We start from the raw sequence: 24,596 nt of genomic DNA, 5'->3' as shown, positions 1-24,596 counted from the left end.
ATAGCACATACCTCCCAGGATTGTTGTGAGGATTGTTGGAGATAAGAATTGTAAAGTGTCTAGCAATGTGCCTGGCACACAGTAACCACCATATAAAGCTGCTATTCTTATCATAGTGTATGTATGTCAGAGTCTGGCTGTGTTCTTTGAATGAGTTACCTTGGGATATCTGAAACTTAATCCAATTACCTGCTCATTGCCCAATGGCTGAATTGTCTGGGTCCTCTTTGTAAAGCATAGCCAGAAGCATATTCTTTTGATCAACCTTTATAATGTCATTTTTTACACTTTTTGACCATAATTGATATATCTCTGAAGAACCAAGTCTGGTTTTCTGGTATGGTTCATAACTGGCTAAGCTTAGGGCAATAGCAGCCTTGTTAGAATAAATATACTTCCTTACAAAGAAAGAGATTGCTTTAAGAGATAAGGCATAGGTGTGTGCTTATATTCTGTGTCATTACCAAAAAAAAAAAAAAAAAAAAAAAAAAAAAAAAAATCAGCCTTCTTACCTCATAGACAAATTTTGTACATTATTTTTTTTTGTTTTCTTTTTACCAAAGAATATTTACTTCATAGATACAGTAGGAACAGAAGTACAAAAAATTTCCCTTTCTCCCTCAACACCTTGGGGGTATACTCTCTCATTTTGGTCTCTGGGAAGGATGGGTCCAGACTTATTAACATTTCTGTGAAACATGGATTCCATTTGGTTTGTACTGCTGCTGGATAAATCTGGATTGGATCCACATTCACAGACTACATATTAGCCTTTGATAGAGAAAGCCAGAGGTACCTTCTCTTAGAAATGATCTTTCACCAGAACTTGGTCATAGAGGAAGGAGTCAGACCAAGAGAAGGATTGTGGACAAATTCATTATATTTTACAGTAAGACAAACATCTTTCTCTGATCCATAGTATATAATTCTATTCTTGGTATTAGTATTTAGTATTAGCTGATGATTAGGAAATTTTGAGGAGATAGTCTGAGATAGATGGTAGAGAGCTATAGAGTTCTTTAGATAAGTGGATTTTGTTTTTTGTCCCTTGGTCTTTAGTGCTTTGTCTTTAAGTGCTTTTATCTGCTTCAGCTTGTTAAATACATTTACATAAATACAAAGTGAGTTAGAGACTCACTTTGGTAGGGGCAGATTGTTTCAAAAGCTAAGGGGTTGCTATTGTTCATCCTTCCTTCTCAAAAAGAACCAATGACATCATGAGGGTGATTTCTTAATTTTCAAATGAATTGGATTTAAATGAGGCAAATCTGTGTAGTCATCAGCCTCTCTTCTCAAAGTTATCTCAGTCCAGTGGCAAGACATAGGTCAAGACAACTAGGGATGAAGCAGGATTTTTTAAGGTAAAAATTTTCCCATGTCTAAGATAAATACTCCATTCATTAGTAAAAGATGAGGTAAAAATTGAGGCAGAAGATGGTCTACTTTGCCTTCTCTAAAGAATCAGTCTTGGAAGGAAGACCTTCAGATTTGGGAGATAATAAGATAATTTTTTTTAAAGGTTATCTCTTGCAATTTCCATGATTGGATGTTAACTTAAGCATCAGATCTTAAAATTTGTGTGTGCTCATGTATTGTGTTTTATATGACTATGTCTTGTGTCTCCTGTTTCCTGAGTCAATTTGTTCTCATCAGAGGCTAGTCACCAATGAAGTAGAGGGAGCTATTTGGAATTCTGCATGGAGAAACAAGTTGCAGAGATTTAATTAGGTAAATGAGTCTCTACTTGTAGAGTGGCTTCTTTTTGCCTCTCTATGTGTTAGGGCATGGCAAGAATATACTAACTGTTAATTTAAGGAAGCTAAGTACATGGTATTCTCTCATCACCAGAAAAAGTCAGGTTGTACTTCTAATTAAATTAAGTCTTACTCATAAGCACAAACTCTATGGCAGAAGGCAGTCTTACAAAATGGACAGTTAGCCACATAGACTGGCCAAGATAGCAACCAAAAAGAAAGCAAAAACCAGTATTTTGCTTTGAAAGAATGTGGAGGAAAAGAAGAATTTTCCAGTTACCTGAAAAGTATGTTATCTTTATGATCCTGCCTGGACAAGTACCATATAGACACTCAAAGTGCAAATTGGCTTCCATCCTAGAGATAAAGGTAGGAAGGCTGGAGATGTATATCCCTATGATCCAGGTTATCAGGGACAAAGCATTTCCTCAAGTTGTCATTAAGCATTTAGTGATTACTCTCCTACTATATGCCAGTACATCTCTAAATACTGGGGATACATAGGAAAACAATACAAGATTAAAAAATCTCTGTCCTCAAGGAAGAAGCTATCTAATGGGCAAGACAACATGAAAACAATTATATATAAACAAGATAGAGAAAAAATAGATTGGAGCTGATCTCAGAAAACTGGAAGAAATTTCCAAAGTAATATAGTCCAACAATCTCATTTCATGCATGAAGAGGACTCCTGGAGAGATGAAATTGCTTGCCCATAGTCATGTAAATAAAATTTTGGAGACCTGGATAGCAAATCTACTATTGTCTCCACAATACCACACTGATCCCTAATTGCATCCCTTTTATTCTATTAATTAGGCAGGTAGGTGGTGCATTGGATGGAGTTCATGGCTTAGAGTCAGTAAGATCTGAGTTCAAATCCAAACTCAAGTCCTTACTAGCTACGTTGATCCTTAACAAATTTCTTAACTCTGTTTTTCTCAGTTTTCTCATCTGTGATATGAGTTAGAGAAGGATATAGCAAACTACTATCTTTACCAAGAAAACTCCAAAGCTGCGTCAAGGAAATTTGGGCACCACTCAAACAACTATGCAATAGCAACAACTATTCCACTGATAAGCTCCAAAATGAATCATTCTCTGTGGTCAGCTTCAATCCATTGCTAATCTCTTTATAAAAATACACAAAGATTTCCTGTAAGGAGGGGGATAGTATATTAATGACTCTTTTTTTTTAGACCCTTTATCTGAACTGTGAGGTAGTTTTAAGACTTGAGAGGCTATTGGAGAAACCAGCCCTACAATATTGACATCTAAATAAGTCATTAACAAGTGTCCATTTTTCCCAGAAAGAATGGATGGAATGCTTAAAAGAGGAAACAGACAAGAAAAAGGTTGTAAAGAGCCAAAGTAGAACTGACCCTATGATTATATGGTTGAAAGATGGTGGCTAAAAATATCCTTTTTTTTTCTTCCCTCACTAGCCTCAATCTTGTGAGCTTTACCACATCTGATACTATTTTTAAAGGACCATGTTGTGCTGTTGTATTCCCTTTATACCACCTGGCCTTGCTTCTGTATTTCATGAACTTTTTTTTTTTTTTTTTTTCTTGAAAATCACTTCTGATTTTCTGAGAGGCAGCTAAATAGTCCAGTGGATAAAGTCAAGAAATTTTGTGTTCAAGCCCAGCCTCTAGTCTGTGGCCCAATGGAAAGTCACAACCTCTTCCTCAGTTTTCTTTAACTATTAAAAAAATTGAATAATAATACTTTGCTAAGTTGTCCAGAGGAACAAGAGATTCTTGCAATATGAACATAAAAATACTTAGCATAGCACCAGGCATATAATTGGAACTTGATAAATCTTTATTCTCTTCCCTTCTCCTTCATCTAAATATGCTCCACTAAATACTATCCCCTTCTGGTATCTGGATTTACTCATATCAGTATACTTTCTTAATATAAGCTAGCATTTCCCTCTCCCTTTTGGCTATTATTTTCCATTTAAATAAGATATACCTTTCCAGAGCCATAATACAATCATAGTTTCCTACTACCAAGATTCTGTGATACTTAAGGGGGAAAATATTCCTACTCACATTATTTAGGGTCAGCTGCATAGTGAATAGAGTTCCAGGCCTGGAATCAGGAAGACCTGAGTTCCAATTGGACCTTAGATGCTTACTAGCTCTGGGACCCTTAGCAAGTTACCTCACCTCTGCTTCCCTCAATTTCCTCATCTGTGAATCAAGGATAATAGCTCCCAGAGTTATTGTTAGACTCAAATAAGATAATTATAAAGCACTTAGCACAGTGTCTGGTATGTAATAAGCACTGTACAAATATAAGCAATAATAAATTTTAATTAGTACCTTTAGGTTTTTATTTTGAACATTTGTATGTACATATTTGAGACATATAACTTTCACTCCTCTTTCCTTTTTTGGATTTTGTCTGTTGTGAACTTCTGGGTTTCCCAACTTTTATTCTTTTTCCGTCATTGTAGATACTACATGGTTTGAAATTCATAGGATATATATATAGATATAGATGCATATATAGATATAGATATGTAAGCAGTATTCCTTTCCCCTCCTTATATAAAATTATTTTTATCAGATTTGTAAGACATTCTGCAATTACAGTTTTGCTTTCCTTTGTAAGCTATGCTTAATCTTTGGCCAGAAATCTGTTGTTCTTATATTTTAAGCCATGATACAACAGACCAAATCCTATTCTCGGACATTAACTTCTTGGTCAACTGTTCACATCCCAAATTATTATTTTTAATCTATATACATGGCCATTAGTGGGTCACAGTGAGCAAAAGACAATCTGTGTTCTTGTGTCCAAGATATAATTTTTGTCCAAGATATAATCATTGATGGCACCTTTCAGATTCCTCCTGTCAGTGTTCCTTGGAATGTTTTCTGAACTTCAATGTTTTTCCTAAAATATCAAAATTGAAGATAATACTCCAGATATCAAGATAGGATTGTTAGATGGCTATTATGACTTAAGACAGGCTCAAGAGAAATATACTTTTTTAGTTGACATTCCATATTCTAAATTAAATTAAAACTATATACCCATACACTTACACACAGAGACATTTCTATCCCTATCTGTATCTGTCTGTCTATCTATCTATCTATCTACAAGTAAATAAGCCACATTTTAGACACAGAGTCCACTAAACCCTCAAATCTTTTCACATGTATTTCTAGCAGCATCCTCCCATCTTGTACCTGCAAAGTTGGTTTTTTGAACTAAAGCATAGAACTTTATCCTTATTAGATTGCATTTTCTTAAATTTGGCCTATTGTTTTACCCTGTCCAGATTTTTTTGGGGAAGAACCCTGTGCATATTGGGTAAATATCAGGTTCATACTCATTTCTAAGTATCAAGAGTTTGGGCACCAGTTGGTTTAATTTTATCCACTTTCTAACCTATGCATTGATGCCAAAGCTCAGAAAAATCTACAATCTATTATTAGCATATTTTTTTCTGAGAAAAAAAATCTATATTTTCATAACTGGCAATGGATATGGTGATTTCTTTCAAATGAAGACAAATTAACTTAAGCATTTCTCACAAAATCAGGATGGCGAAATTCCTTCAGGAGGCAGAACCTATCTTCAGCTATTATTTTGTTTTGAAGTCTTTGTAAGTAGGGCTGAACTACAGATAAAACTGGGACTCACAGTCCTTTGATTACCAATTCACATTTTAGATTTTCATAGTTTATTTCCCAAAAGGGAAACTGTAAGCAATGAGATTTTTTTCTAAAGGAATTCCTTTAAAAAATAACTTATTTAAACATTAAAATTGATTCCAATATGCTTAACTGTGCCTTAAGAAAAATAATAAAATGTGCTCCGACCCTTTCTGATGTTGAGGGACAAAGATACATGTATGTTTTAGGTTAGGAGATTTATTTGTGATGGGGAAATCCTTGGCAGGGAAATCAGAAGAGCTCAGTGTTAAATTGTGCCCACTAGACTTTTAATTCTTTAACTCTGGTCAAACCACTCTTACCCCCAATTTATCCATCTGTAAAATGGAGATAATAATGCCATAGCACATTATCATTATGCTGTTGTTAGTTTATAATGAAATAAGGTTGGTAAAGTGCTTGAGCTAAATTGTTATGTTTTTTTTCTCTTTGGGAGGGCTCTATATCATAACATCCTCTGAAAGAGGAACTAAATTTTAAGTTTATCTTAGTTGGGATTAATGCCAATTAATGATTGCTTGGAGGAAGATATAGTGTGACCATACTTTATTACCACTGGGAAATCTTTAGGTATTTTGCATAAGGGAGCTTGGTAAAGGCTTCAGGACTAAACAGATTGAGGAACTCATAAGTGTGTCTTGTCAATGGAATAAGAGGGGTGCAATTTGATGATGAGTGGTAGTAGTATTGTGGAAAGAGTGCTGAATTTGCATGTGTATTTTTCATGTGTAATATGAAGGAGTTAGATTAGATGACCTTTGCCATTCCTTCCTGGTCTGAATTAGTAATGCTCTGATAAAGTAGAGTGGTTTATTCCATAGATTAATAACAAGTTTAAATGCAGAGAAAAGATTTGACTTTTTGGGAAATTTGAATGTGTGTAATAGCCAGGTATTTGTGAGATGATACTGCTTGAGTACCTTCTATGTACTGAACTTTTTGTGGGCCCTTGAATAAGATTAAAAATTTAGTTGACACAGTAGTGACTATCCTTATGAAACTTACACACTTTAGGAGAATGAAAAAGTGCAGAAATGATTAAAATAGAATACTATACAGATAAACATTTTTGAGTGATATAAAATTAAATAGTCCATGGCCTGAAAGTGAAAGAATCAGGGGATGCTTCCTGTAAGAGCTGACATCTGAGTTGCAAATTTAAAGGATAGGTAAAGAATAAACAGATGGAAAGGAGGAAATTCTAGGCATATGAAATAATATTGATAAAGCTATAGTTATGGGAAAGTACAGGGAATTTACAAAGTCTAGAAAAAGTCCAGTTTGGAGCTTTAGAACACTAAATAGTAATATAAGGTTTGAAAGGCAGGATTGTGCCAGATAATGGAAGGTTTGATATGACAAAAAAAAAAAAAAAAAAAAAAAAAAAAAAAAATGATTCAACTATCATTGCAAAATACTAACTTTTAAAAATTCTCTAAGGGATATTTTCTCTCTCTCTCTCTCTCTCTCTCTCTCTCTCTCTCTCACACACACACACACACACACACACACACACACACACACACACACAATAAGTCAGTGAATAGTCCTAGTTCTAGCTGGGAAAATCTAGATTCAAGTCTTGACTCTGATACACAAAAGATATGTGGTACTATGACTAAGTTATTTAAGTATTATATTAAGTAATTTCTGAAGACTGTTATGTATCAGATAAGTTGCCTGTGGATTTATATAAGTGAAGTCAGAGTTTTCAAATTGGAAATTCCCCAAATTGATAAACTCACAACTCCAGATCTTATCTTGTCTCTGATCTTGCATACCTTTCAGTTGAGTTTCTCTGCCTCTGTCTCTGTTTCTCTGTCTTTCCATCCCTTTCTTTTTTCTTTCTTTCTACTGTCTTTCCCCCATAAATATTTTACGTGTTAATTAATTGAATTACAAAGAGATAATAAACATTATGGGTATGCATATGTGTGTGTGTGTGTGTGTGTGTGTGTGTGTGTGTGTGTGTGTAATAAACTTAAAAGAGTGAGAACAAGGATGGGACAACCTAAGATTTCTCAAGAAAGATTTGGCTTACCTCTCAGTGCTGCAACTACAGACTTCATCAAATATTTTCTCAAAAAGCTATTGATTCAGAAATTTTACTCCTCTTTATTATTAGAGCAAATTATTCAAAGAATCTGGATCAGTTCAATTCATTTATTTTTGGTCTTTGCTTCTGGTTTTTATTGAAGGAGATTTTTCTTTGAATTCAATTTTAGCTCAAGTTATTAAAGGAGCTAGCATCAAATTTTAAAAGCAAAGGCAATCATTTTGAAGCTAGTTGTGAATCACTTGGATGATGATGATGATGATGATGATGATGATGATGATGATGATGGTGATGATGATGACAGAGAGATATTTAGAGCCTATCATTCTTGGGTTTCTTTCCCAGAAATTACTCTTTGAATCCATTTTGGTAGCCACAAAATAACTGCTTGATCCCCTTGGAACTGCATTAGAGAACATAGCCAAGGAGGATTAGAGGTACTATGACACTTAGGGATCTACACTGTATCATCTTACTTTTCTATCTTCCTACAGACAAGAACCTATAGCAAATGAGAATTTATTCTCATGTTTAAATCACAATTTGAGTGTAAATGCAAGACCGGACATTGCCATACTTACTTTTCCCTTTTTTATCCAAGCAAATCAGACTCACACATTGTTAGACTTAAAAGAGATTTTAGAGATCATCGAGACCAATCTTTGTATATTATAGATGAGGAAACAGAAGCAAGGTCACATGACTTTTAAGCAATGGAGCTTATATTTAAACCAAGGTAATTATGATCCTTATCAATCTAAATTCAGTGGTCTACTTTTTATATTCTTTTCCTTACAGTTGAACTATTGGCTTGTCACAATGAGTTTTTCAGTTAACCAATTGGCTAATTATCACCCATGGAATTACAAAATTTCAATTGGAAGGAACTTCATTGGCCATCTGGCCCTAAAATAAATTGCATACTATAATACACTTGACAAATAATTGTCCAAACACTCTTTGAAGAACTCATAAGCCCAACCCATTACTTATACCAGTAGACAGTTCTAATTGTGAGGAAATTTTTCTTGATATCAAACTTAAGCTTCTTAGAAACTTTCATCCATATCTCCTAAATTTGTCTTCTGAGGCTAAATAGAATAAAGCTGATTCTTCTTCCCCTTGAAAAGTACTTGGCTATTTGGAAATAGCTGTCACACTCCTTCTGAGTCTTCTTTAGATTAAATATTCCAAGTCTCTTCAATCAATCATCATGTGACATGGACTATAGGATCTTGACCATCTTGGTTGGTTTTCACCTGAACATTCTAGTTTATCAATTCCTTTCTTAAAATGTGGCAACCAAAACTGACCATGAAACTGCAGATATAGCCTAAACAGGACAAAGAACAAAAGATCTATTCTCTTCTTATTCCTGGAAAGTATGAACATTAGTGAATATTATCCATACCTGAGTATGATTATAGAGTTAGTGATGGAAACTGGATTGTAAGTGTAGCACCCTTGCTGATGCTTCTTTCCTCTTATTCTCATTCTCCTTCTTTTCCATCTTCTCTTTCTCTGTCTCCTCTTTTTTCTTCTCCTTTTTCTTATTCTTCTCCTTCTCTTTCTTCACTTCTTCTTCTTTTTCTTTCTCATTTTCCTTTTTGGTCTGCTCATAGTTCCAGATTTACTTCTTGATTTGGGAATTTATCTTAGGATTGGATTCTGTACATTTCTGGGGAAAATGTCTGGTCTGAAGTTTTGTTCTTCTATCCTTCTGTTGATGTCACAGTTCAAGCTAGGATCCTGCAAACATTTAATGTTCTGAACATAATATAACTCAGGGCAAAGACAGTCACTGACTTCTTGGTCTGTCTTTGCAAGTTCCTAACTCAGGTTTGGCTCTGTCAACTTGTCCCTGGTTGGAAGTTTGAGGAGATTTAACCTCTATTGTCTCACTGAGAGATATTGCAGGTTCAGAGCTACTAAGCTTCAGTCTCCCCTTTAGTCTAGGACTCCTGAAATGTTTTTCCCATCATTTGGTACCATTCTGTGCTGGAAGCTATAACTTGGTTCTCCCTCTGTTCTTAAACTGAGAGCCTCCCAGGTTGTTTACTTCACAAACTTATTCCTTGCTTGGTATACAAGTAAGCCTCCTCTCCACGAGATGCCTACTGTGGTCTAACTCAGAACTAAGTAGTGATGACTGAACTTCAAGATGATACTTATTCTTGCACCCTGTGCTAGTTCTGGCATCTGGGATTTCTTTCTAGCCTAGTGCTTCTTTTTATGGCACTCAGTATCACCTCTTTCAGTTTCTGGATTCTGTGTTTTTATGTATGTGGCATACTCTTAGCCAAACAATGTCCTCAAACCCCTCTGCTACATTAAGCTCTCAGGATCTATAAAAGGAAAAAAAAATCAGTTACTTTTTCAGGATTTTACCAATGAGAATTTAGCCTGTGAAGTCTGATGAGGGAACCAGGCTGTACCTCTTTCTGCTATGCTGCCATGTTGCTTCTACCTACAGTCGGTTTTTGAATTTAAGTGAGGTTAATGCTCACTTTTTCTTGAAGGGTTTTTATTAGGTTCAAATGAAACCATACATGTGAAAGTGCCTTGCAAAAAACTTAAACTATACAAATGTAAGTTACTAATTTTCACTTGGATAAAATTGTGTGATCAACATCAGGAAATATGTTGTGTGTGTGTGTGTGTGTGTGTGTGTGTGTGTGTGTGTATTTGCTAAATCATTAAAAACTAGAGAAAAGAATACATGGAAGAGGTCGGAAATGTCAGTAGAGTCACAAAACTATGAAACTTAGGTGCTGGGTATCACCTTGAAGATCCTCCATATCAACTTCTCTTGATTTTTACAAATGAAGAAGCTTGGCATTGGGATGATAAACTGCTAAGTCACAGAACAATTCACCATTAGAATAATTGTTGCTCTTAAGTGAGGTATTCCATGTGTGTCATGTTTGAGATTCTTGTTTCATGGTTTTATTGTTAAGACTTTAGTTTTGTTTTATTGTTAATTTTTTTGAATTTTGCTAGATATTATGCTGATGCATTCTGCATTATCCAGTGTCAACTTATTAATTCCCATGTCTATAGTACTTGGAGATTTACAAACCACTTTCTTCATAACAAACTCATGAATGGCAATGGTTATATAATATCAGTTTTACTTCTAAGGAAACAAGTTAGAGTTGTCTAGTGTCACATGGCTGTTAAAAATTAATGGTAATAGGGGCAGCTAGAGGGTGCAGTGGTTAAAGCATCAGCCCTGAAGTCAGGAGAACCTTAGTTCAAATCTGGTCTCAGACATTTAATACTTCCTAGCTGTGTAACTCTGGGCAAGTCACTTAACCCTAAATGCCTCAGGAAAAAAAAAAAAAAAAAAAAAAAAAAAGAAGAAAGAAAAAAAAAAGAAATCAATGATAATATTTGAGGCCAGGAGGAGGAATCCATGACTAGTCTCAACACAAACACAGCTTTTAGCTAGCTACCCTATTATAAATTGTATCTTCTCATCAAGATTTTTAACTGCTGAACACTGGGGAAGAGTAGAGAAATATGTGATTTATCTGGAGGTTTCATTTTCCTGAGAGATGACCCTTTGTAGTTCAGTGGACAACATTTGGAAGGAACAGTCAAAAAATTTGTATCTTAGGCTAGATTCTGGTCCTAAATCATTCTGTGACCTTGGCAAAGCTACTTTGTTTAGCAACCATCATGAAGGCCTAAGTTTCTTCTGTTAAAAAAGAAGGGAAGTGTGTGTGTGGATTAATTATCCTCTGAAGTCCCTTCATAGTATAATTGAAATAAAAATAGTTCAGGTAGTATAAAGCCTGGGTTGAAATTGGGGCTCTGTCATATACCCAGGCAAGTTATGTTATTTTTCTTGACCTCAGTTTCCTGATCCACAAAATCAAGGGATTGAACTAGATGATGTCTAATATTTCCCAACATTAAAAACATTAGTTTCCACAAAATCACATTTCTATCTTTGGGAATTTGTGACTCAGGGGGCCTCTACTCTTCTGCCTTTCCCCTCTCACTTTCATGGCTGTGCAGTTACTGATGGCTGACCTGTTGGCTGCTTTTCAGATTGGCTTTGAAATACAGGCTGGCAGGAGCTCTGGAGGCCTGGAATCCCAGGTTAGCCAGACAGCTGCACACTGCAGTACATTTTTAATGGGCTCCCCCTCTGCTGCTGCTGAGTGCTTTCCAGGTTAAGGTCAGTTCTGAAACCAGCTGAATTCTTTAATAATCACTGCCTTTCCAGTCTTCACCAAAGGTTCAAAAGGAGGAACAATTTTTGTCACATTAATATTAATTCCTTTGCTGTGGGGGCTTGTTACAATGACATATTTTCTCTTTAAGCATTCACTACAGCAGCACTAAGTGCAGAGCAAACTAACTATTGCCATGGGAAAATGAAGCCAGCTACTATTAGTTGTTATGAACAATTGTCCCTTAATTTTCCTTGCCACCCTTTGCAAAGTGGCTCTCTAGACCCAATAACTGACCCATCCTAGATAGCCAAACAGGTGACAAGAGAAGGGCCTCCCTTTGCTTCTCTCTCTCTCTCTCTCTCTCTCTCTCTCTCCCTCTATTTCCCACCCAATAGATACATGGGTAGACAAAGGTTGTAATAGAGTCTCAAAACAAAGCCTGCAATCCAAAAGGTTGCAAAGATTCCTTTAAGTGGGAGGCTGACCTAAGGATACACACACACACACACACACACACACACACACACACACACACACACACACAATTTAAGTGATTATGTACTAAGAATAGAGATTAAGGATATGGAAAAAAGAAAGGCCTGAAAGAAGGTCTCTAGTAAAGTGGACATCTGTTGAATATTTTTAGCAGTAACACGAATAAAAGCATACCATGTAAGATTTAGGAAGGATAAAAAGCTTGGAATGATAATCAACATTTTGAATAACAAATAATACCCTAAAAGATCATAACACCTAGTACTATCTGGCAAATCAAATAAATATGCATTTCAATAGAAATGGAGTCCCACTTTTGAGTTAAATATAAGATAAGAGAGAGGTAGCTAGAAAAGTTTCTATAAAAATGATCTTGAAGAACCTTAGTTAACTTTAAGGTCAATATGAGTCAGCCTATAATATATAGCAGTCTCCCAAACATGTGGATTATTTGTGCTCCACCCATGATAGAGCTTTCTGAGTTCATATTGTTCTGAACAATCTTAGTTTGACACACTGTACCTTACATAGTGATGTAAGAACAAAACTCAACAGCTAACCAACCCAGGAACAAAACCAAGGCATTCCAAGGCATTACCAGAGTCCTAACACTCAGAACAAAGGAGCTAATAATCCTATTGTTACTTGTACTCCTTTGTTGTTTGCTGTTATTCAGTTGGTTCAATCCTGTCAGCTTCTTGGAAACTCAGGTCAGGTCCACTATCTACTGCATCACATCACCAGATCATGTCTAGGGGCAATATTAAATTCTAGGCACAACATTTTTATTTTATTTTATTTATAATTTTTTTCACAGTATATATGCATGAGTAATTTTTTTATAATATTATCCCTTGTATTCATTTTTCCAAATTATCCCCCCCCTCTACTCCCTCCCCCCGATGACAGGCAATCCCATACATTTTACATGTGTTACAATATAACCTAGATACAATATATGTGTGTAAATACCATTTTCTTGTTTAGGTATAACATTTTTAGAAAGACATAGTCAATCTGGAAAGTATCAAGAGGTGAGCAGACTAGGGACTAGGCTTTATGAAGTTTGGTTGAAGAAACCAGAAATTTTTTGGTCAGAAGAAGGGATAAGAGGAAATGATAATTGCTAAATTCAAATATCTGAAGGATGTCATAGGCTTATGTGTTTTCTGCCTACTATCAGAGAGCTAAGCCAGTAATAATGGGTATAAATTTCATAGAGACCCAGTTCAGATTGAAATGAACACAACAAAGCATCTTCATAATTAATTCAAAAAATGGAATATTCCAAAAAGTGTCCAGAAGTAGAATGGATTGCCTTGATAGAAAAAGGGTTCTCTTTTACTGGAGATCTTAAATAGACTTTTGGATTGATATGAAAAACAAGCTTTAGGTTTCTGACAGGGACTGGGATAGGAACCGGACCTTTAATTTCATTGGAATAAAGAATTCCCACATGAAGAATACACTTACACTAATGCAAATTGGTCCCTTTGCTGAAATTTATATTTCTGTAGAGCATGGAGACATTAAATGACTTTTCATGTTCTTATAACTAGTATTTCTTAGTGACTAACTCTCTATCCATTTTGCTATATTTCCTCTTCCTGTGGTAGAGGGAAATAAGGTAAGGAATGAAGTGAACTGAAAGATCTCTCAGTGCTTTCCTACTGAAATTTTATCAATCTGTGGAATACTTTGACTTAAACTGGAAGTATTATGTCGGTTTGAAATTTGCAGTGTAATAGAAAGACCTGTGGGCCATGAATCAGTAAATTGGGATTTTAGTTCTAGCTTTTCCACTCACCAACTACATGATCACAGTCAAATCAATTAGTTTTTTGGGTGTTGGTATTTGTTTGGTTAAATTGGCATGTTTCAAATAGTGCTCTGGGAACCCTTATGCAGCTCCTAGACACTTTCAGGAGGTTAGTGAAATCAAAACCATGATCATAATGCCAGGACATTTTTATTTTTAGTCATGAATAGCAATAGATTTAATAAACATATCTAAAAAAGCTCTTTGGAAGAAAAATCCTCAATAATTTTTAAGAGTATGAAAGGAGTTTTAAGACAAACAAACAAACAAACAAAAATGAGATGATATGAATCTATGCTATGCTTCTATGCTTCTGAAGTTAATGTGCCAAGAGAATGTCACTGGACCAACAAACACTGGAATACTTACCCTCTTGCATCTAAAACAAGACCCTAGGGCAGCTAGGTGGTGCAGTGGATAGAGCACCAGCCCTGAACTCAGGAGGACCTGATTTCAACTCTGGTCTCAGACACTTCACACTTCCTAGCTGTGTGACCCTGGGCAAGTCACTTAACCCCAATTGCCTCAGCAAAAAACAAAAAGAAAAACAACAACAACAACAAAAAAAAAAACTAATACTAGACTGACATATGTGAGACAGATTAACCTGGGTAATCCTGAGAGGAATGACTTCTGCTTATTTTTCCTTTCATATTCTCTGACTCTTCACATTCTCATCGTTGGTGGAGGAAAGGGAGGGGGACAGAAATCTTATAAATTTAAGTATGACTCATGTCTAAGGTATCTTTTAAAGGGAGTTGAAAAATACTCAGTATACAATGTAGATCAAGTATAGAGTAACAATTTATATTTTCATTTGAAAAGAAATGCTAAAAACACAAAAGACTCAAAGTAAGCTAGAGATTTAAACACAAAATAATGATATAATATTTTTCCTAGTATATAATTTCTATTGTATTCTCCAGAGTGATTGATACTAATAGTATTAAAACATGGAATATATAATGGAAATATTTCATTTTTATCTTGGCTTTTTGGAATCTAAACAATTCTCTTAAGATTTTAAGATCCATGCCTTCTGGTAAGGTCATCCAAAGCCTGGGATCATTTTCCTACTTTCTTCCAAGAAACATTGTGATGGTTACAGACACTTGTTGAGGGATGTTCCATTACTGGAGAGGGGATATCTCTCTTCTAGAGATAGAGAAGCAGAGATACAGAGACAGAGAGATAGAAACAGAAAGACAGACAGAGAAACAGAAAGGGAGAAAGACAGAGAGAAGGAGGAATTTCCTTAAAAATCTACTGAGTGGACAGTTCTTCCTGACCAATTCTCTTTGACAGAGACATCTTTTACTAAAGTCATGAAGTCTAAAGAACCAATATGGATATTACTTGGTAATTCCAAAACACTAAATCATCATTAAGTTAATAAATATGGCCCACCATAAATGTCCCTGAGGACTTCAGTTTAACTTTTGACATGATCCATGGGATTCTCTCTCCTATACTAATATAGGGATAATATGATGCTCTGGGCACAAGTTTGAATTTGGAGTCAGAAAAGCCGTAGTTTTCAATAATATCATTGATTTTTTTTGTGTGTGTGTGATCATGAGTAAGTCATTTTACTTATTTGAAATGGGAATAATAATAACCTCATGGGGCTGATGTAATGATTAAATGAGCTAAGGTTGATATCTAGGACCTATATCTAGAGCATCCCAAATATCTTTATGAAGTTTCAAACTTTAATAGCTACTATTATTACTAACATCATAGTTCTCCAGAGATGATTGTTGCTCTTAAAGGATGCACCTGCCACTTTTTTGAAGATTCAACTTGAGTCATGGGAAATGGCCTCGTGGTCTAGGCCACTAGGTTACTTTTAGAAAAATAGATGAGGAACAAGTTTACAGACTCTTCCATGCTATTATACTTTAATTAACAAAACCCTGATAGTCTTTTATTAAAATTGTTGGTAGCAATGATTAAAAAAATTCCTTCTTGCAATAAGATGTAAAATTTAAATAAATGCAAAGGCCTAATAGGTAATTTTTTTCTTTCTGATTCTCAATTGTGACTAATCATCAATTAATTTAACTCTGATTCTTTTTTCTTTATTAAATAGAAACCAACTTTGTAACTGACTCTGAACCTTTCATTAGATTAAAAAAACTCCTAATATACTGGACTCCATTGCTTCAGACTTGAGGGCATAATGATGTCAAAAGCTTTTTCCTTTTGATATATATTTTAGCAAGGCACACCTTTAACAATTTGTTTACAATTTATCAAGAGGATGGGCCCATTTGTCCTTTAAATTATTGGCTTTTTCTCTTTTACCTTGAGGCTTGCCAGACTGAGGTAAAATAAAATCAGGTAAAAAACATTGATCTGCAAAGAAACCTCATGATAGTCATTTCCCAATCAGTTGTTTGGCTGACAGCTCATTTCTAAATTACTACAGATAGTGTCTCTCCCCCATTTTCTAAACTTTGCTATTTAGAAAACAGAATATAGTGAATTCCATCATCAAGAAATGGAAGAATTCTTTTTGTTCAATCATTTTACACTTGTGTCCAATATTTAATGACCCTATCCAGAGTTTTCTTGGGAAAGATACCGGAATAGTTGGCATTTTCCTTTTCCATATCATTTTACAGGTAAGGAAACTGAAGTAAATAGGTTAAATGACTTGTCCAGGGTCACACAGCTGAAAGTCTCTGAGGGAAGATTTAAACTCAGGAAGATGAATTTTCCTAGCTCAAGATTTGGCACTTTATACACTGTGCTACGTCTTCCACCTTTCCCCAGAATGAGATATTTTGGAACAGTTAGATGCCATAGTGGTTAGGGCAATGGCATGTAATAAGGAGGACCTGAGTTCAGTTACCATCTCAGACTCTTGACATTTACTAGGTATGTGATTTTGGGCAAGTCATTTAAATTCACCTGCCTTAAAAAAACAGAGTGCAACATTTTAAATACATTTGAATAGAATGTTCACTGGAGCCCTATATTGGGGAGTAGGGTTGAGTCTGTATAATATCAGCCCATGTTAATGGAAGCAGAGAGACTGATAGGACCTACCTAGGTAAGATAGCTGGGATTATGAGTGTGTTCTCTGAGGAATGAACTATTTGATTCTGAGGTTTGTTAGCAGAGATTTGGCCTTTGGACAAAGAATATGTTGTTTTATCTTCTAAATATTGCAATTTATGAAGATGGTCTACTAAAGAATGGAAGAATTATAAACTGCATTAATAGAGAAAATACTTATGATGAGAACATTAAATTCTTGGAGTAGAACACCCCCAAAAAGATGATTTTTAATAATAGACCTATGAAATAGTGTTTATATTTGGGGTCCGGGATCTCTTGGGATCTAAGTTGTTTTTTTTTTTTTTTTTTTCCCTGAGGCTGTGGTTAAGTCACTTGCCCAGGGTCACATAGCTAGGAAGTGTTAAGTGTCTGAGACCAGATTTGAACTCTGGTCCTCCTGAATTCAAGGCTGATGCTCTATCCACTGTGCCACCTAGCTGTTGGGATCTAAGTTTTGACTGTGATTCTTCTGATTTCCTTTAAACAATCGGTAATTCAAACAATTGATCAACATTAATTTCTTAAGCACTTATTTTAATTGTTTCTAGAGCAGCTAGGCTAAGAACCAATGGTAGAAGTTACAAAAGCATATTTCAATTTGATGAAAGAAAATGCATTCTAATGCTTAGAGTTGTTCAGAATATAATGGAATACCCTGAGAAGCAGCCTCTTCATCTTTACCTGTTGGCTTTCTATCTATAATTTAAAAAAAAAAAAAAAAAAAAAAAAAAAAAAAAAAGCTATATCAAATACTCTCTTCTTAATAAAACCTTTCCTGGGTTGCTTTGGATATTATATCTTAGATATAAATGCCATTACGTGACAATATGAAATTTATCTGTTTTTGTCTTATATAGCTATTATGTTGTGAATTCTATTAAAAGCAGGGAAGATGGGTAATTATACTATATCTTTGCTATCACTAAGCACAGTGTTCTGCCCACAGTAGATAATTAATGTATATTATTATATTGCATCATGTTGATGAGTTTAGATTTTGGGGTTCCCTTTATCAGGAAACCAAATGATGAGGTCTAGATTTAGGGAACCAAAATGAGATTAAGGTTCCTGGTAGTCAAGGAGTTAAATGACAAAGTCTAATGGCAGGTGTTAGAGTCAGGGGCAGATCTCAAGGGCAGAGTATAAGAGGCACTCGGAGGCTTATTCTGCCTGAGTCTCATAACAGGGCATTGAAGGTATTGAGTAAACCTCATTAATGAGCGAAAGCCTCCTCGCTCTTGCTGATCATGCTCACACTTGTGCACTCTCAGTCATGTGACCTGGGGACAATAAAAAGGGGGTTGCAGAAGGTGGGAGGGGGAACTCCAGAGGAACTCTGGGGGGAATTCCAGAGGGAAAGCTAGAGGGAATGTTAGGAAACACTATGTAAAGATTTAGAATAAAGACCTGTTGCTGCATACTTGAATGACTCTGGTGTTCTGTGGGGGAACCTCTAAAGAGATAGCTCTCTGATTGAGATAATCAGAGCTTAAAGTCTAAAGACCTGGGGAAGGTAAGAAACCAGTTGACCCCCGCTGAGGTGAGCAGCTGGGAGTTAACAAGCAGGTTTGGGGTTCAGGGAACCAAATGGAGAGGTTTGGCTCCCTTATACCCCCTTGGGATTTGGCGCAAGGGTAGGGAGTTTTGGGAGCCCCTTTTTGGTGGTGGATTCTCTGTAAATGAATTTACAGACCTAAAAAAGCTAGATTGATAAAAGAGGTTTATTATTGGCATTGGAAGTCAGCCTTTACTATGCAAAAATAGAAAGGCTGAATTCCTTAGAGGCAAAGTCTGACAGAGAAGTACTTTAAAGAAATCCAACAGAGGGGCAGAAGTCTCTTTAGGGAAATAGGTGAGGATAAGGAGAGTGCAACACTGGAAGAGAATATTATTCCAGTGGGCAGAGGCCTGCTATGCCAGGAAGAAAAAGAGTTTCCTTGGCATCCTCTGCAAAGAAATAAGTTTAGAATTGGCCCTTTTATAATAGGAGCTTTGGCTACAAGCTGGGTTTCAGCTTGGGCTGAATTTGAATAGAGTTGAGTGAGTGTCTTCAAATCAATAGGGTTAGCTCAGAACTGAACCAACCCCACCAAGATAACAGCAAGAAGCTGTTTATCTTGTTTCCTCTGTGGGGTGGAGTCTCACAGTTACAAGATTCAAGGAGAATTTCTCCTTCTAGGAATTTTAGAGAGTTTTGGGGTCCCTTCTTCAATATCATACTGTATCATAGAATATCTGAGAGGATTACCCTTCATTGAAGGTCTTCATATATTGTCTAGATGATTCATTATTGAGGATACTGTATACGGATTTCTATTTAGAGATGAGTTGTAATCAGATGATCTCTCAGAATGTATAATTTTGCTAAATGTCTTTACACCTCTCTGGAATATCTAGTAATTAAGTGTAGAAAATAGGGTTTATAAGGAAAAAAATATTGGTTGCCCTCTTTCCACCCATTAAAATGGTGTAGTAGAAAATAAATTGGTTTATGAATCATGACATATAGGTTCATTTTTAGTTAAAAGTTCTATCTCCTTTCTTGGCTTTAGTTTCCATCAATGTACAATGAAGAATTCTAACTCAATATTTCATTTTCTAACTCAAGACTCTAGCTCTAAATTTCTCATCAACATTAGTTTTATTTTTTCTTCAGTAATCTATGCTATTTTGAAACGTAGATTTCATAAATAACTCTTTACTGTCCTTAAGCTCAGTAATGAAAAAAATCAGGCATTTTTGTTTCCAGTTTTTCATTTTTATGTTTAATTTTATGCCGTAATGAATATTGTCATTTACTCTCAGGTAGCTATGAAGAATGATATGAACTAATTACATATTTTATAATCAGAAATCAACAGAATGGAAGAATCTGACAATATATCATGATAATACTGCCATATTTCATTGAATCAACTAGTTTTTAAAATACCAAGTAAATTATGTATGTATTCAATAGAATCATGAGCATAAGAAAGGGTGAAAAAAAGATGTGGACTCAGCTTATGTGGCCCAAAATGCCTACTATAATATTCCCTACATTTGTCACCAATTGCCTGAATATAAAGTTTTTGTTACATTTTACTTGAAGTATAAGGCATAAATATTCTCTAAACTTCAGTTATTTGGATAAATGACCATTTTTAGTGCCAAAAGTCTTTTTCTTTTACTATGTTAATCACTTTAGATTGAGAACATTCTAAAAGGGAATACACACTTCCATAAAAAGTACCTACATATCTGTGTTATTCAGTTATCTGGCTATCAGCATTTCCTGACCTCTGACACAGAGCCATCTTAAAGAGAATGAAGTAGTTCAGAAGCAGCTAACAAGGATGAATCCTTTGCTGACTATTTCACAAAAATTTTTCCTGACCAATTCCTTTCTGTAAGGGTAGGATTTCTTATACCAAAAAAATTTTAAGTGCTCAGTCAGCATGATACTGAAATAGATGGCAACCTGAGGAATAAAAAACAAGTCATATTCCTTTTATAATTTTTTCCAGAAGTGATACATCCCCATGGAATAATGATACACATACATATAATGAGAAATTTATAATCTTTGAAAAATCCTGATTGAAGAAACATGCTATTTCACCATGAACAGATCTGACAAATCTTTGCTGTGCACTGGTGGCAGAATGGTCAAACCGGTCTCAAGATCATTGAAATTTAATAGAAACAATGGCAATTGTTTGTTTTCAGTTTAAATATACAGTCTAAAGCAGGGGAATTTTTACATAACCATACCAGTTTCTCTGTGCTGAGTGTCTTGCTTCCCCTGTTGTATTCACAATAGTTAATACAATGTAAATTTCTTAATAACCCAAGTTTGTCATTATCAACATTTATTACACTATTTCCTGTAGCTTCTATGTTTTAGAACTACTTACTTTTGAATTAAATACCCCTAACACTTGGCATCTGAATTTTAGCTCTGTGCTTTAATATCTTTGTGGCCTTGTGTAGTTTACTTTCCATTTTTGTTTCAGCATATTTATCTTTTAAATGGGAGGATTATACTAGATGTTTTCAAAATTCACTTGGTTTGTAAATCCTGTGATTTACAAATATGAATAATCATGGTTTACCTTTTTGCAGTAGCTTATTTTATTGCTTTTGAGGTGTAGACATTATCAAACTCATTTTACAAATTAGTAAATTGAGGCTTACATAGACTGAGTGACTTCTGAATGGTCACAAAAATAGTAAGTCTTAATGGCAGAATTAGAACTTATTTTTTGTCTGGTTTCAGAAGATTTTCGACAACACCATGGTGTCTATATTATGCATCCTTTGGGATTTTTTTTATCTACTTTAAATATATATATTTGCCTCTTCCTTTCCTCTTAGCATTGGATTTTGCATGGGAATTGTTCCGACTTCTAGCTACTTTCCTTTTCTAATGTGCTTTGGATTAAGAAAAGAGCTACCTTTGCTTATTAGAATTGTGTGAACACTAAAAATAAATTTTCTCTGATGAGAACATGAGGAACTCTTTCATGAATAAAGTATATGGATTTTGTGGCATCTATTTTGATAGTTCAGAGGTCTTTAAAAAATTGTCCTGGTGCTTACTTGTGTTCTAAATAGTTGAGAGCACAATATAAGAGACTTCTAGATCACTGAACACTGAAAGCTATTGTGTTTCAGAATTCCATTCCAGGTCAGAGAAAGAGACTGATCTGGGAATTGTAGGAGAGAAGAAAAAAAAAATCCTGGGAAATGAAAGAAAGTATCAATGGATTGGTTCCAGATTTATGGATATTTGCACAAATTATTTCTCTCTCTTATTAGCACAGATGATAAAATATTGACCAGAATTCCTAAAAGAGAAGAATAGAGGTCTGAGTGGGAAATGAGATATAGTGAAATCTTTGTTTTGTAAGGTACACTTGTCTCTTTAAAATAAATGGATCAGTATTGTGCTGAAAGGGATAGAAAAAAGCATGTAAAACACGCTTTTTTGTTTTTTGTATAAAACAAATAAAAATATTTATATTAACTAAGAAAGGATATAAGATATTGATTCTGCTATAGCTAAACATCTTAGTGCCTAAAAGAAATAGAAAGATATTGAATCTTAATAAATTTCAGATGAAATTTAAGCAATTTTGGCAGAAAACAATCTAGTATGAATATAAAGACTCATCTTTTTGTGAATAACATAAAATTATGTCTTTCTTAAGTGTCAATAGTATATTTTAAAGAAACACAACAACAATTTTTACTTAAAAAGTTGAGAAATATGAATATGAGAAAAATAGTTTCAAGGACACAAAAGGACATTTTGAACAATGTTACTATCTTTAGAGTAATAGGAGATTCAGGTATTTCAACTCATTCACATATAATTATTCTGAGTCTAGGGTAGGATTTTAAAAAGGGTTATAAGGATTTATTGGGGAAAATTTCATGAATTGTCACTTTTACAGTTGAGTTAGTCGGAATTGACTTATTGAGTTTTTCTCTTACCTTTCTGTTTAAGAATTTGTTTTAGACTTATTTGATTTAAGACCCTCAGATTTATTTATTTCCTCCTTATATAACTTCTAAATTTCTTCTAAAAAGCTCCTGTGTTATTGTTTTGTAGATATTTCCCCTCTCACCCATTCCAATTTTTTCCTGAGTCATATATCTATATTTGTCTATATCTATAATTTGTCAACCATTCAATCAATCTATCTATATTATTTATCATCTATCTAGCTAGATATTATCTGTCATCTATTTACTTATCTATCATCTGTCTATCTAACTATTTATATATCTATCCACTAATTCACTACAAGGGAAGGAGAGGATATTGCATGTTCGGAATTTTCCAATATTCCTGATTATACTGATTTTTGCTCCTCCTCATTCTCCCCATGATCATTTTTTCACCTATTTGCCATGACATCTCCTCCATGTTGTCTCATTCTTCCTCATGGGTATTACATGTCTTTTCATCTTTCCTTCTTGGTATCAGATATCCTTCCCGAGAGCATTGATTCTCTTTTTCCTGTGTCAGGATGATTAGTCATCTTTAAGTGCCAATTCTCTGTAGATTTGACCTAAAGTCCTCATCTCTTATTGTAGAATTTTATTCCTCACCCCGCACTCCATGAGAACCTTTTTCAATAAAACCCTCTTTCCTCAGTAAAATGAGATTTCCTCCTTTTTTTTTTTCTTTTTGTCTTTCTTTTTTTTTCTCCTCATTGATTCTCCCTTAAGCTCTCTTCTAAGATACTACTTTCCCCTAACTTGTAAGGTTCCTCTTGACTTGATTATATAAGGTGCATCACATATACCTATGTATCTTTTCTCTCCTCTCCCTTTTTTCTATTTTCTTTTCCTTTTTTTTTTTTTTTTTTTTTTTGCATTCCCATTCAAAACAAAACAAAACAAAAATGACAAAAATGAACATCAATTCAAATATAGGTGGTTGGGGTGTTGTGAGACTTTGTTGAAAATTTACAAAGCATTCACTTAAGTCAAATTTGGAAATTTGAAAAGTATAGCTAGTAGTTTTCCTACTTTACAAATGAAAAAATGAAAGTTTAGAGAGGTTGTGATTTTTCAGTAGTCAAAAACTAATAAATAAATATAGGAATGACTGTAAACTCATACCTCAATAATCTAGATTCTTTCCACTATATTTTCCATGCTGAATTCATTTTTATTACTCTGCGAATTCACATCACTTTTTAAAAATGGCAAAACTATTTCAGAGAATCATTTTTATTTTATTTTATTTTTTTAATTTTATTCATTTTTCCAAATTATCCCCTCCCTCCCTCCACTCCCTCCCCCTGATGGCAGGTAATCCCATACATTTTACATGTGTTACAATATAACCTAGATACAATACATGTGTGTAAATACCATTTTCTTGTTGCACATTAATTATTAGCTTCCGAAGGTATAAGTAACCTGGGTAGATAGACAGTAGTGCTAACAATTTACATTCACTTCCCAGTGTTCCTTCTCTGGGTGTAGTTGTTTCTGTCCATCATTGATCAACTGGAAGTGAGTTGGATCTTCTTTATGTTGAAGATTTCCACTTCCATCAGAATACATCCTCATACAGTATTGTTGTTGAAGTGTACAGTGATCTTCTGGTTCTGTTTATTTCACTCAGCATCAGTTGATGTAAGTCTCTCCAAGCCTCTCTGTATTCCTCCTGCTGGTTATTTCTTACAGAACAATAATATTCCATAACCTTCATATACCACAATTTACCCAATCATTCTCCAATTGATGGACATCCATTCATTTTCCAGTTTCTAGCTACAACAAAAAGAGCTGCCACAAACATTTTGGCACATACAGGTCCCTTTCCGCTCTTTAGTATTTCTTTGGGATATAATCCCAATAACAGAAATGCTGGGTCAAAGGGTATGCACAGTTTGACAACTTTTTGGGCATAGTTCCAAATTGCTCTCCAGAATGGCTAGATTCTTTCACAACTCCACCAACAATGTATCAGTGTCCCAGTTTTCCCACATCCCCTCCAACATTCATCATTATTTGTTCCTG

The sequence above is a fragment of the Sminthopsis crassicaudata genome, chromosome 2, assembly GCF_048593235.1.
Source record: "Sminthopsis crassicaudata isolate SCR6 chromosome 2, ASM4859323v1, whole genome shotgun sequence".
In the NCBI taxonomy this organism is placed as follows: domain Eukaryota; kingdom Metazoa; phylum Chordata; class Mammalia; order Dasyuromorphia; family Dasyuridae; genus Sminthopsis; species Sminthopsis crassicaudata.
The sequence above is the reverse complement of the archived record's forward strand: the minus strand, read 5'-3'. Positions refer to the sequence as shown.